Here is a 13,565-nt window from a genome sequence, read left to right as displayed (position 1 = left end):
ACCAATTGATGGAGATTCAGGGTGGAGCACGTATACAGGAGGTCTCTCAATTGACTGCCAAGGCTTCCATCCTCACTGAGATTAAAATCACCTAGAATGACCATATTGGTGTGGGTGAGCTTTAAATTGATGATGGTTTCGGCGAGAAGGTGAAATTAGATGGGACAACGCCAGGGCTTCCCGCTTTCCCCCACCGCCCCTACCCAAATTCTTGTCTCCAGTCCCTCGTTCACATAGTGTCCAATTTTACTGATTTGTGTGGTAGTCTAGAGCTTCCTGTGCATTACAGCTTACGGGTAATAGATTCTCTCGAATTGTTTATTTTTTTAAAGAAATAATGTTGGGGTTGAAAGAGTTAGCGGCATGTCCTTCCGGTGAGCCGTGCAATTAGTGCAGTGATGGGTTATTTCCTGTGATGTTTTACCCGTTTTTAAAAATGTTTTTGATTTCATGCTGGTTGAAAAGGTGGACAGGACCAATCAATAAATTGGAAACGTCTGTTCGTGAATTGACAATGTTCTCGAATTTTGCTTTGAGGGGCGGGCTCGCAACTATGCACAGCCATGCAGGTAATTTATGGCAACAGCTGACACAGTCCATAGGCTGTACTCTGGTCGCGCCCTTCAGTTGGTTGTGCATATAGTGCTTCAAATCGTCAGAAGCATGGCTGTAACACTTTCTAAATTGAAGGGCACCAATGTCTGCAGCGTGCCGTTAATAAGGGGCGTGCAAAACAGTGACTACACCAGAGATCATGTTCTCTTAACAAAAGCCTTTATAAATCTACATGCTGTACTGCCACCAAATATGTCTGCAGCGATTGGATATATGAGAATAAGAAGTTGCTGCTTGTATTATTTTGTTGCACTGCTTGAACTGGGTATTGATCTGCAGCTTTTGTGTAGGTTTTAATGCTGTGGTTTGAGGATTTTCCCACTTATGGAGTGTTGTTTAAGTGGCCCTCTTTGCCTTCTAAGCGATGTTAGGTGCTGTGTTGATTGAGAGATTGAAGTTGATAAAACAAGTGCCAAATTTACTGCCACACTTATAACCACTGCCACACAGTCCATTGCAGTAATGTGGGATGATATAATGCATGGCTAAACACTTATAAGGTCCGAAAGGCGAGACCGATTGGCATTGCCAATGCTTTTTTGTTTATGGGGTCAATTCAGCTGCCTTCCAGTTACAGGGAATGCTAGCCTCTTGGAGGATGCAATTGAATAACATATTAAAATCGAAGCCCAGACGTCAATGTCTGCTAGAAAGACATTACCTGGAATACCATCAGGCCCTGGCACCTTGCCCCTTGCTATGGCTTTTATTGCAGTAGCGGTCTCACTCACCTCCAATTTGAGGAACCCAGAATAGATATCTGCCCTTGGCTCGGATGTTGTACTAAATTCCGGGCCCTGTTTGTAAGGGTCTAGAAAGTGGGAATGCCATATCTCGGGAGAGATGGAATAGGCCATGAGCTTAACTGTTCATTGATCTCAGTTGGCTACTAGCTTCCAAAATTTCATATTGTTATAGGCAGCAGCTTCATAAAAGTGCTCCCATATGTGTCTCCCAATCTTATTTTTCTTTTTGGACGTATTAAGTTGGAATCTCCACAGACGAGCTAAGCATAGCTAGTCTTTCTTGTCATCACAGGCTTTGTTATACCAAGTGCGCTCAGGCATTGGGAGTGGCCGAGCAGGACCATGATGTCGCACAAAACACCCCGCTAACAGCATAAAGAGGTCCTTGTTAATCTTTACAATATTAGACTGCCACAATTGATCCCTAGATTGGGCTGATACTAAATAGTTTAGTTCCAAATCAGCATCCCCTAGGGCTTTAGTCATGTGATCTCTGATTCCTATATTTGCTGCTACTTTATCTGATTTGGTTCTGCGCTGGTCATTTGAGGGTACCATATTTGTACTTAAAGAGACAAGGATATTCACCATGAAGTTAAAGCAATCCTTTAAAGAACAGTGGAGGGCATTGTGATCACTGTCCTCCCTGCCTAATACCTTCAGATCGACTAGTGTACCCCACAGATGCAGAGAAATTAAGCAATAGTCAATTCTACTTGTATGAACCAGGCAGTTGAAGGTGTGGGCAGCATGCATATCCAAAGGTGTACGTCCTTTGCAGGCCCTTAGGTCATATGATAAAGTAAATGATGTAAGCTGGTAAGCAGCACTTGTGTAGCGTTTCTTTGGATTGGCATTAGGTGTAGGGATTCCCCATATCTCATCTTCCTTGCTGACAGGGGACCCATTTCCCACATCCATCGGTTTGTATGTCGTATAAAACTCACCAACGATAATGAGTCATGGAGGTAAAGGGGGCCCTGTTTAGGGTAAGATCCTGTATTTCAATACACCTGAAGGAGTAGGGAGTGAAAAAAATGGTGTCTCTATTTTTTGTGGTGGCTCGTGCTGTGTGTCTTAATACTGCCCTCCCTTACACGTTTGTGTGGCATGCTTCATCATAGGTCTGCTACCAAACACCACTGCACAGCCAACGCCTGGGGTGAGGGAAGACAAACACAACATAAAAGAAAAACAATTAAGTTTAAGGTTACTGGGATCATCAGAAGTGAAAGTGCAGTGTAGATTAAAACTAGCTCGGAGGTGTCACTGTGCCTATACTTTATTCCTGGACCCTCCGGCCAGGATTAAAAACGTGAAGGATGGTGGTGATTGAGAAACGTAATGTGCTCCTTACACCCCTCCTTACTGCCAAATCGTCGACATGTTTCGGACGTGTGTATGCACCCCTCATTCGGGGTCACGCCGGCCTTCCTCGGGACTCTGCAAGTCCCAGAGTATAGATGTATAAGTATCTCTCGCCTCGTATTCTGAGATAAGAGGGTGTAAGAACCACTCATTCTGGCTCAGAGGTATCCCATTGACTGTACTCTGTTGATGTACTAAATGGGGACAAGAGACAACAGAACAGAAGGGGTCAATATATATTCGGATACCACAGACTGGAGTTGATATCCCCTGTTGTACTCCTCTTTCATGAGTCAAGCTAGTCGCTTGTAATTAACAATAAGTTTTATCCTACCCAAGGGGTAGGTATAGATCAAAGCGACAAATTGTACCAAAGTACGTTGATATACAATTGAACATGAGGACCCGTAGTATGTTATGACTTGCGGAGTTTGCCCCAAATCAATGCTAAAACTGGCGGGAGGCAAGGAGAGACCCCCTGTAGTCACACAGTGGGGGAAGAAAATTGAAAAGACAAAGTCTAACATCGTCATTGTTAATAATAATAACATATCCTGTTCATTTCTAGAGACATGGTTGCTATCACCTGTGTGGTTGTTTTTGGCACCGTTTGTCAATTAGGTGCCTAGTTGCGGCTGCGTTGTTAGATACACTGCGGTCAATGAGGTAGACTACCTGCCTCCCACCAGTTTTAGCATTGATTAGGGGTAAACTCAGTAAGTTATAACATACTACGGGTCCTCATGTTCAATTGTACGTCAACGTACTTTGGTACAATTTGTCGCTTTGAGCTATACCTACCCCTTGGGTAGGATAAAACTTATTGTTAATTACAAGCGTCTAGCTTGACTCCTGAAAGAGGAATACAACAGGGGAAATCAACTCCAGTCTGTGGTGGAGCATATTTTCAATATGTCTTTGTTAACAGAGAACCACGAAGGGGAACCTCATTTATATTGACCCCTTCTGTTCTTTCTTGTCCCCATTTAGTACATCAACAGAGTACAGTCGAGGGGATACCTCGGAGCCAGAACGAGTGGTTCTTACACCCTCTTATCTCAGAATACGAGGTGAGAGATACTTATACATATATACTCTGGGACCGGCAGAGTCCTGAGGAAGGCCGGCGTGACCCCGAACAAGGGGCGCATACACACGATCGAAACATGTAGATGATTTGGCAGTAAGGAGGGGTGTATCAAGCACTTTACTTCTCCCAATCACCACCATCCTTCACGTTTTTAATCCTAGCCGAAGGGTCCAGGAATAAAGTATAGGCACAGTGACACCTCCCAGTAACCTTAGACTTTATTGTTTTTCCTTTATGTTGTGTCTGTCTTCCCCCACCCCTTTGCTCCACCCCAGGCATTAGCTACGCAGGGGTGTTTGGTAGCAGCCCTATGATGAAGCATGTCACACAACTGTGTGAGTGAGGGCAGTATTAAGACACAGCACGTGCCACCACAAAAAATAGACACAATTGTTATCACTCCCTACTCCTTCAGGTGTATTAAAGTATTGTCAGGTGGTCCGGAGTAGGTGAGTCTGTTACCCTCACCCCTCCTCTTTTGTGTGAATTAAGATCCTGTATTACCAGAGTCTATTCCCCTTCTCCAGCCACCTGATTTATAAGCATGATATTTAAATAATAAGTATGGGAATCTGCCCTGGAGATGGATATGCCCAGAATGTCGTGTGAAAAAAAAAAAGGCAGCACTGTTGCTTTAGCATCAAAGGTCAATTTAACCCATATGAGGAGGCCTCCCGACAGGTGGCACCTCCCTGTGCAAATAGCATGTATGTGGTATGTTTTATAACCAGAACTGTGCAATGGATCACACAACCAGGTTTCCTGCAGGAGACAAAAATCTAATTAGTCAATAAAAAAAACTCAAATTTGGATCACCTAGTTTGGACTTAATCCCTGCTATATTCCAGCACAGGCTATTAATAAAGTGGCAGGTTTTGGTAATGACCTCAACATTTGGGACTAGGGGTGTGGTGTCGCTGATGTTGCACATTTTCTCCCATTTGAATGAGGGATCCCTATCACTGGCTACGGGTCTGTGACTGGGTATCTAGTCAATCTACCATGGAAGTCACCAAGACATCTGGCGAGTTACAAGGTGTCACCTTTCGTTCAGCTACTAAATCGCTTGTCGGTCGTAATATCACCTCCCAGTTGGTTGGTAAATCACAAGAGGAAGAAAGTTTCAGTTTAAATCTAATCAATGAATCGGGTGATAGATCTCTGTTCATGCGCAAGTTGAGTATGCTGTCCACAAGGGATTTCGCCTTCATCTTCAGCCTTACAGAATCAAAGCACCCTGCAGGCTTGGAGAGTTCGTAAAAACGTGTTGCTTGCAGAATGTCCCATTGATATAGAACGGCAGTCCTAGACTGTCTGTATGTGGTGTAAGCATTTATTTATAATGAACTCTTTGTCTTCAAATGCTTTTTTTTGATAATGTAGGTACTTTTACCATATATAACAAAAGTGTTTTATCTGATGGCTGAGGCGTTGCTGATTTAGGAATAGGCCCATCTCGATCCCTGTTAGATCTCACCCGTATTGGGCCCTACTGTCCCGGCCTTTTCCAGATAAGAGACAAGGGGAACAAGATCCTATTGGGGATCAGGCGCAAAGGCCCATTAGTGGGCAAGTCTTTGGGAGGGTGATAGGAAATATGAAGGGATGCACACTGTTTCCAAGCACTATTATTGTTCTCGCCATTTTATTTGATTGATTAGTGAGGTGTAGGCACACGTAGCTACCCCTTGGGTGATACTATTAGCACGGGGTGGCTTGACAAGAGCTCTAAGCTCTCCAATTTCTGTAATCAGTAGGGTTATCTTGGATCTCATATCAACCACCTCTACCTGTAGATTTTCCAAAATACGAGGTACATCAACAGAGCCTGGTTCACACTGTACATTATCTACCGATGCAACTGTGTTCAGGGAGGATATGTGTAGAGTAAGTGGTGGAAGAGCCTCAGCTAATTTTGGTTGGCTCTCTAAGGAACTCGGAAGCTGGATAGGGCTTGCAAATGTCAAACATATATTTACACAGATTATCGAAGGAGGAAGTGGCACAGATACATTATCAATAGATACAGATTGCGGTGAGGTGATCATTAGGTCACTCTCACACCCATCGGCCATTGTTGTAACCACAACAGAGACCGGGTTTAGCTTGATTGAGCCTGCGAGTTGCATTAGCCTTCAATTTTTATAAAGAGATAGACAGTACTTTCTTCGGCTTTTGCCTTGATTGAAAGTTACTGGAGCCATCTCCTCCCAAAAGATTTTCAACTTCTGTTAAATTATCGATTTATTTCAGAGTTAGATTGTCCACTGGGTTATCGGGGCACAGACTTGTATCAGATTTATGGTTTTTGACCCTTTTTCTCTGGAGAGTATCCGTTGCTTCGCGCTACCACAATAGCCACTCTGTTATGGGCTGAAGTTGTACAGAGTTCACACTGGCGTTGCAGAGAGGTCAAATCTTCACAAACGAGGACCTAGGGCACACTTAGAACAAGCATTGGCATAGCCAATAGGTCTCGCTTTTGGGAATTTATAAGTGTTTAGCCATGCAACAGTTGATGTTGTTGCACCAAGGATATTGTGCTGCATAACTAAATACTTATAAGGTGCCAAAAGCGAGACCTATTGGCTATGCAAATGCTTGTTGTTACTGGGGGCCGGTTTTGCAGCAGTACTTCAAAATCGGCCCCATGTAACACGAGCGCAGCAGCAGTGTTTTCCACCAGCCCCCCCAGTCCACCCCTCCCCCTCCGGCCAGTCCAACATAATTGCCAGGGCAGGTTTGTGTTCCCAGTCTGGCCCTGCCCTCCACCCTTAACAAGTTACACATGCTACTAAACTCCGAAGGGCCAAGACACTTGGTGTCCCTTCTATATCACGCGGCACAGAAGGAGATGCCTGGCATAAGTGGAGGAGCTCGGAAGCGCTGGGATCTGAAACTGGGAACCCCCCTCACTGATGCACGGTGGGTCTATTGCTGCCAACAGACAGGACAAAAAGCATTAAGCAGTAGGCTATGTATTATCCACTATAAATTCTTGCATAGGCTCTACTATACCGATATAGTCTCCGCCTTGATGTAAGATGTGCAAGGTGAGGTATGGAGGGTGCGGGCTTGCTACATCTGGTATGATCATGCCCCCAGATTCAGACTTACCGGAGGGAGATCGAGGAGGTGCTAGCACTTATGACTGATCACCCTCACGCTACTGGTGGCAGTGTTGGGACACACGGGAGATGTAGAGACGGGATAAAGGAAACATGTATCACTTTGTCTCCTCAACTAAAAGGCGGGTTGCATGTAGGTGGGGAAGGGGCCGAGCACCGAAATTCAAAGATTGGTTGCAATACTTAATATACTTTAAGGATCAGCTAAACACATACATCAAATTATTGCCCCCTAGCTCCAGGACCAGGAATATATGGGGACCATTGGAATCTTACCTTTTAACCCAGAAGTCAGCCACTACCGATAACATCACCCGACTCAGTATATGAGAGACACCTTCATTCTTGATGACCTACACACTCTACCAACCTTTGGTACGGCTCCTTCATCATTGTAAGTTTTCTTACGTTCGCATGGGGAGACTGCACTTATTATAACTGCATAACTGTTATGAACGAAATTTATCTCACAGTTGTATCTGCTGTTTGTTACTTTGCCAAGGAATACTCTATTTTCCCTTGACGAGTACTTTGTGGGTAAATGAGGCTCTAACTCATGTCTAGGGCTCTTTATTAGGTAGTATGTTGTTGCACAAGACCGCTGTAACTGTTATTCCTGGTTTATCTCTCTTTGTACACCTCCAGGATAAATGCATCCTTTGTGATGTAAACCAAAACAACCAATAAAGAAATTATTCTTAAAATTTGGTGATTTGTGCAATGTACTTTCTTAAAAAGGACAACCCCAATATATTGATACCAATTAGACTTGAAATGGCGAAATGAGAAGGTGCTTATATTTATTGCTGTTATTTTAATGTTTTGTTGTATCCTCGTCTCAATAAATCGACTAAACAAGGGATCCGCAAAATGATTTACATCAGATGAACAGTGAGTAGCACAACCAGTCACAGCTTGGGGACTGTTAGACGTCTGGTGATAGACAGAGCAGTGGCGTCACTAGGGTTGGTGTCACCCGGTGCGGGTAACTCATGGTGTCACCCCCTCACGACTTACCTCATGGACCTCCTCCGCCCCGAGTCCGCCAGTGGACACAGTTGGCAAATAACGGGACCTTACAGAATCCTTAGTAACGTTTGTAAATGTAGGTCCTATATTTACAAAATGTGCCTGTTAACAACAGTGTGATAATGATTCATTAATCAGGTTGTACAGTGGGCTACCTGCTAGTCAACAGTTTATTGGAATTTATAATATCATAGGTATGGTACTTTTTACTGGTGTGGTGTTCCCACTATCCATCAACACGATATATCAGTGGTCGAAGTGGGGGGAAAAAAGTAGGGGTACTGTGGGCGGAGAATCAAAGGGTGGGAATAACCCAAGGATTGGATCAGTGGGCAGAGCCAGAGGCGTGGCCAGAATGCGCAAACATCCCAATTTTTTGTATTTGTTTGGTTTCACTGCCCAGTTTTATCAACCGATGGATACACATGATTATTTAAGGTTATAATGAGTTATTGACAGTAAAATGTGTTCACAAAGTGGGATATGCTTCTAATCACAGAATGTCCCCAAATACGATAAAATGTGGAAGCACAAGCCATTTGTCTCCGAGCCATGGAGTTTCTGTCATCAGCACTTCTCCCTTTACCAAAACAGCAGTTCAAACATGAATTGCTAAAAATCCTAGTTTGCAAATGTTTTCTAAATAATAATGGCTATGCCATATTTGCCTCATAATGCAAGATCTGCAGCATAATCTCACCATTTAAACTAATAAATTGTTTGTTGCTCAAACGTATCAAAAGTTAATAAAAAATTTGACTTGTGTTGCTGCGGAGTAGATGACAGTTAATAGCTCACTGTTCTATGTTAGGATTTTAACTTATAAACTGCAAGTAACAAAAGGATCTCTCTGACAAAAGCAGTAGCCCACTGGCCTATTTACATTATGTGCACTTTGTGATCTGCATGGTACATGTTCTTTGCAGCAGGTACATTAACCCTCTGAGCTACCTTTCCATGAGTAAAATCTTCCATTAGACAAAATTCCGATCTCTCTCTAGGAAGAACATTAATCACCAGAGTCATCATGACATTTTTATTGTTACCGAAAATTACTGGAGGCCAGGAAGGAGGCAGCAAGCGCTTTTAAAACCATAATATACTTGCAAAAATGATGCCTCCACCGAAAGTGAGCACCTGGTGCGGTCACACCGGTTGCACCGTCCTAGAGCTGGCCCTTCTCAAGGGTCCTGTGATCTCAGTGACAGGGTCACTGTTCTAGGGTGTACTGCTTCATAGGCCTGCCGCAAAACTAGAGGTGAACTTCAGTATGAATAGTGGTGGACAAGCCTTGAAGGTTAACCTACACTTGTCATGCTAGGGTCCACCTGCTGGTGCTACGACACCGGGGCTTCTAATGTCTTGCGAAGCCTTCTAAGGTCTAGCATGAGATAGTGCTCCCTCAGGAGAGTGGTCTGGCGGACTGGTTATTAAGGCTGAACCTGGTTCCCCAGTTCCAAATTCAGCAGCTCTGGCCATAGTGCCACATCCTCTCCCCCACTGAACACCATACTGCCCCACTGAGAAAAACTCAGACTGCCTTCAACTACAACCCAATTGTTGCCAGCTATAAACACCTGGATGCGGCTCAATTTAAATTAAGCACTGGGCAAGAGCAATATGTGGCCTACAAAAAAAAGTGACAGCATCCTGGAAAAAGCAAACAATCATAGGGAATGCAACATTTTGCAAACCATGTGAAATGTAAGCAGGAACAACATGGTTACATTAACGCTTTTACACTCACTGTTCAGAAATCAGTGAGTGCTTTTGCCTGAAAAGTTAAGGACATGACAACAGGGCCCTGAATGGACCCATTTCAATGGCCATTGCTTATATCCTTACAAAACGTAAGCAGTATGGTAAAAAAAGACAACATCCCTAGATACAGAGCAGCAGTACAAATTTTGTTTTTCAATCCTCACATTGCAGTACCTCCAGGATTGGTGCACTAGTTCCAAGCCCAGGGAAAACAAGGCCAAGACAACAAAAATAGCGCTTCACTGGCAAACTCTGTAAAAGTGGCGCTAATGTGTTTGGGTGTGAATAAAAATCAATCTGGACAGTTTGCTACCACTCTGTCTTACTTTATTTAGTTATTTATTTTTCATATTTTTAAACTTTTATTCCTGATGCTGCATTTTGGAATTAAATGTCAGAAAAATACGACATTGATTTCCAGCAAAAGTGATTTTCTTTTTTGGATCCATTTCACAGGGAAGCAAATAAAAGAAAGGAGAGGAGACAGTGTGCACTGCGCACAGGCACGTCCTCTTCCTAAAAGGTTAGGTTGCTCTGCGCACACGGGCCCCAGGGCCGGCTTTAGCGCTGGTGGCGCCCTGTGCGACAATGTTTGTTGGCGCCCCCCCAATGACCACCTCCACCACGGATTCTCTCACTAGCACCCTTTAACAGTGACCAAGTCACCATAACCACACTCTCTCAGATGCATTGAATTAGTTATATAGCGCCACTCATACCAGTGTAGGGTGTCCGAGCACTTTGCATCACACACACATTACACAGAGACAATCAATCATAGGTCTGTAAATCCGTGTATAGGAAATGATACATAAACCAAAGGACTGAAAGTGTAGGAGTCACATGACATCCATACTGGTAGGCAGTATAGTGCTTGGTGTGGAGAAGCACAAACGCAGAGTCGAAAAAGAAACAGCATAGTTGGGAGTTTTCTTTAATAATAAGAATCTATTTCTAGCCAAATTAACCCTTTTTGCAACATTAATCAATGTTCTAATAATGTATATTTTGAGGTGTGTATGCAGTTCTAGGATGAAAGTTAATAGCTCACTGTTGAATATTAGGACTTTAAGTTATAAATTGCAACAAAAGGATGTCTCTTTTGAAAGCAGTAACCTGCTGATCTGCACTCTGTAATCTACTTGGCACACGTTCTTTGCAGCAGGCATATTAACCCTCTGCACTAACTTCACCTAAGTCAAAACCTCAACTTTACCAAACACTGATCTCTCTCCAGGAAGATAATTAATCACACCAGTTATCTTGACATTTATGTGAGGCCTGGTAATTGCCGGGGAAAGAAACGCTGCAGCAGGTGCTTCAAAAGCATAATAAACTTTAAAACACGGCGCCCCCAGGAAGCCAGCACCCGGTCGCACCGCCCTAAAACCGGCCCCTGACGGGCCCTGTTGGTGTCACCCCACTTGAGGGTGTCACCCGGTGCGGTCCGCACCCCCCGCACCCCCATAGTGACGCCGCTGCAGACAGAGGACACAGAGTCAGGATTCTCGTTTTCCTGCGCTCTTTGTTGAGTGTTCTTGCATATTGACATTATTTCTGTTCACCTTAATTGAAATATTATCTGTGTTTTTATCATCCTGTTTCCGAAGACAATCTTGGATCATAGCCCCTTCTCTTTTAAAATCCCTGGGTTGGAAAACTGAAAAGAGGTCAGAATTAGCAGGTGAATTTCAGCGCTCACTTTTGATCAAACCAGCACATGAACAATGCGCCTTCCCCTAAATGACTACTTCAAGGATAATCTGTGTTCTTCCTCAGTGAATCGGTTGCCGTACAAGGGTCGCTCTGGCCTGTGCAATACAAAACGCAAGGCACTCAAGAGTTGACATAAATGATTTGTGTCAGCAAAAGGTAAAGTTAGACATTAAACACACCCCTCTAGAATGTGAATCTGCCCCGTCCGGTACAGAAGACAGACAAGGTATACACAGACATCATAGCAATAAGAGCCTTGATTTTGAAGAAAGCCGAGGATAAAATGGTAGTCAATCTGTGTCAACACAGGCCATGAGTCGCGAATGTTCTCTCTTCCTGGATCTGATAATCCGTCCTCCTCCCCAACATTCCTCCGCAATACGACACATTATCACCACTTTTTTTTTTTTAATTGAATCCTGTACCCCTCGTCGCCAGTGTTGTGATGCGGACAGAAAGATCGGCCCAGTTTTGTAGAATGTAAACTGCGTTTAATCCAGTTACGAGGATTAGGGGGCATTCACATCCATTCCAGAGCTCTGTTTCTCCTCTAAATGTGGGCTGCCAACCACCTAACTCCTCCAATCTCTACCTCAGCTGAGAGGAAACATTTTGGGATGCCAATCACTCAGAAAGGAGACTCAAGCTGAACATAACCAACGTCATTTAAACATCAGAAATCTGCCCATAGTTTTGACAATACTAGTGTGTTTATTAACCTTTACTTCCTGCCGAGACAATTTTTAAATATATAACACACCGCAAACTGACATCCTCTGAGAGAACTCCCACACATTTTTCTGCCTTCCCCACTGGGAGGCGCCCCATATGTCTGAGGCTGCATGGTTGCATGGAAAGTCAATTTCCTGGCGTGTGCAGTGCTGTAAATCCAGCGAGAAAAAGCTCACCCGCAGTGCACACGTTTAACCGGTAGAGGACTTTTGGAAAGAACCACTTGAAGACCATTTACCTTAAATCCACCCCTGATGACAACAGACTGATAGCAGTTTAATTACTCTAATAGCGTCTGCGCGGGCACGCGGAGGCCTCGTCGCGTCAGGCCTGCAGTGCTTACCCCGAGCCCTGAGGTCATTAAATGTTCCATGAGGTGGAATGAGCCGCCAGAAACAAAACACGGACTGCGCTTGCCGGACATGCGGCCATCAATCAAAGAAAAAGCCTCGCAGAGCGCGCACTTCACTCTCGTCCAACTGTGTCAACACTGCATATTCTGATGAAAGTGACCCGGGTTGTTATTCTTGCATTGGCCCTCAAGTGTGCCTGTCTATCCATTAGTGCATGTGGTTAAACAAGCATGCGCTGGGTCAGGCGAGACCTAAAAAGGAATCTGCTCTTATGAAGTTGCACCACTTAATGACAATTTGAAGCCAAATTTCAGTCAGGGATAGGTGACAAGTGCTTAGAGCGAGGATAAACAATATGTCTTACCCTATGCAGTTAAATTATATGAGCAGAGACGCAAGGGGGGATGGCCCTGGCCTGTCTCTTCCAGGCGCTGATAGGTGCCGGACGGGCCCGTCCTTGGCCTGTGCTTCGCCCAGGTGCGTCCCTGCACCGCAGGTGGTCAAAAGGCGCTTTATAGCGAGTAGGCAGCAAACTGAGGCAACAAGAGTCAAGCCTCTCCTGCCAGGGCAATGCTGGCTGGGATGTGACATCCCTTTTGATGAACACAGGATCCCCCTGCGTCCCGCTCCGCAGTTGTTCTGAAGGCACTTTATAGCTCGTAGGCAGCCAACAAAAGGCAGCAGGAGTCAAACCCCACCTCTTAAGCCAACGTTGGCTGGGATGTGAATTCTCTTTTGATGAACAACAGGATTCACTTGCACACAGTATCACTCCAATCAGGGAGAAAACTATTTCCACCCCTGAAATATAGGCCAGAAAGAAGCATAAAAAATAAAGCCTTTGTTCAGCCATTCAAATTTAATAGGAAATAATAAAAGTGGAAAGGGTGGGCTGTTTATGTACCGTTAATACATTTTATAAAGATGCTCATGATGAAAATCTATGTTGAAGATATGTCATGTTTCCTTCATCATGTGATGGTGGCTAACTAACTGTGACCAGTGAAAGACCCCTCTCCCTTCTCTA

Source organism: Triturus cristatus, chromosome 4_1 (assembly GCF_964204655.1).
Source record: "Triturus cristatus chromosome 4_1, aTriCri1.1, whole genome shotgun sequence".
Lineage (NCBI taxonomy): Eukaryota > Metazoa > Chordata > Amphibia > Caudata > Salamandridae > Triturus > Triturus cristatus.
This window is presented reverse-complemented; position numbering follows the sequence as displayed.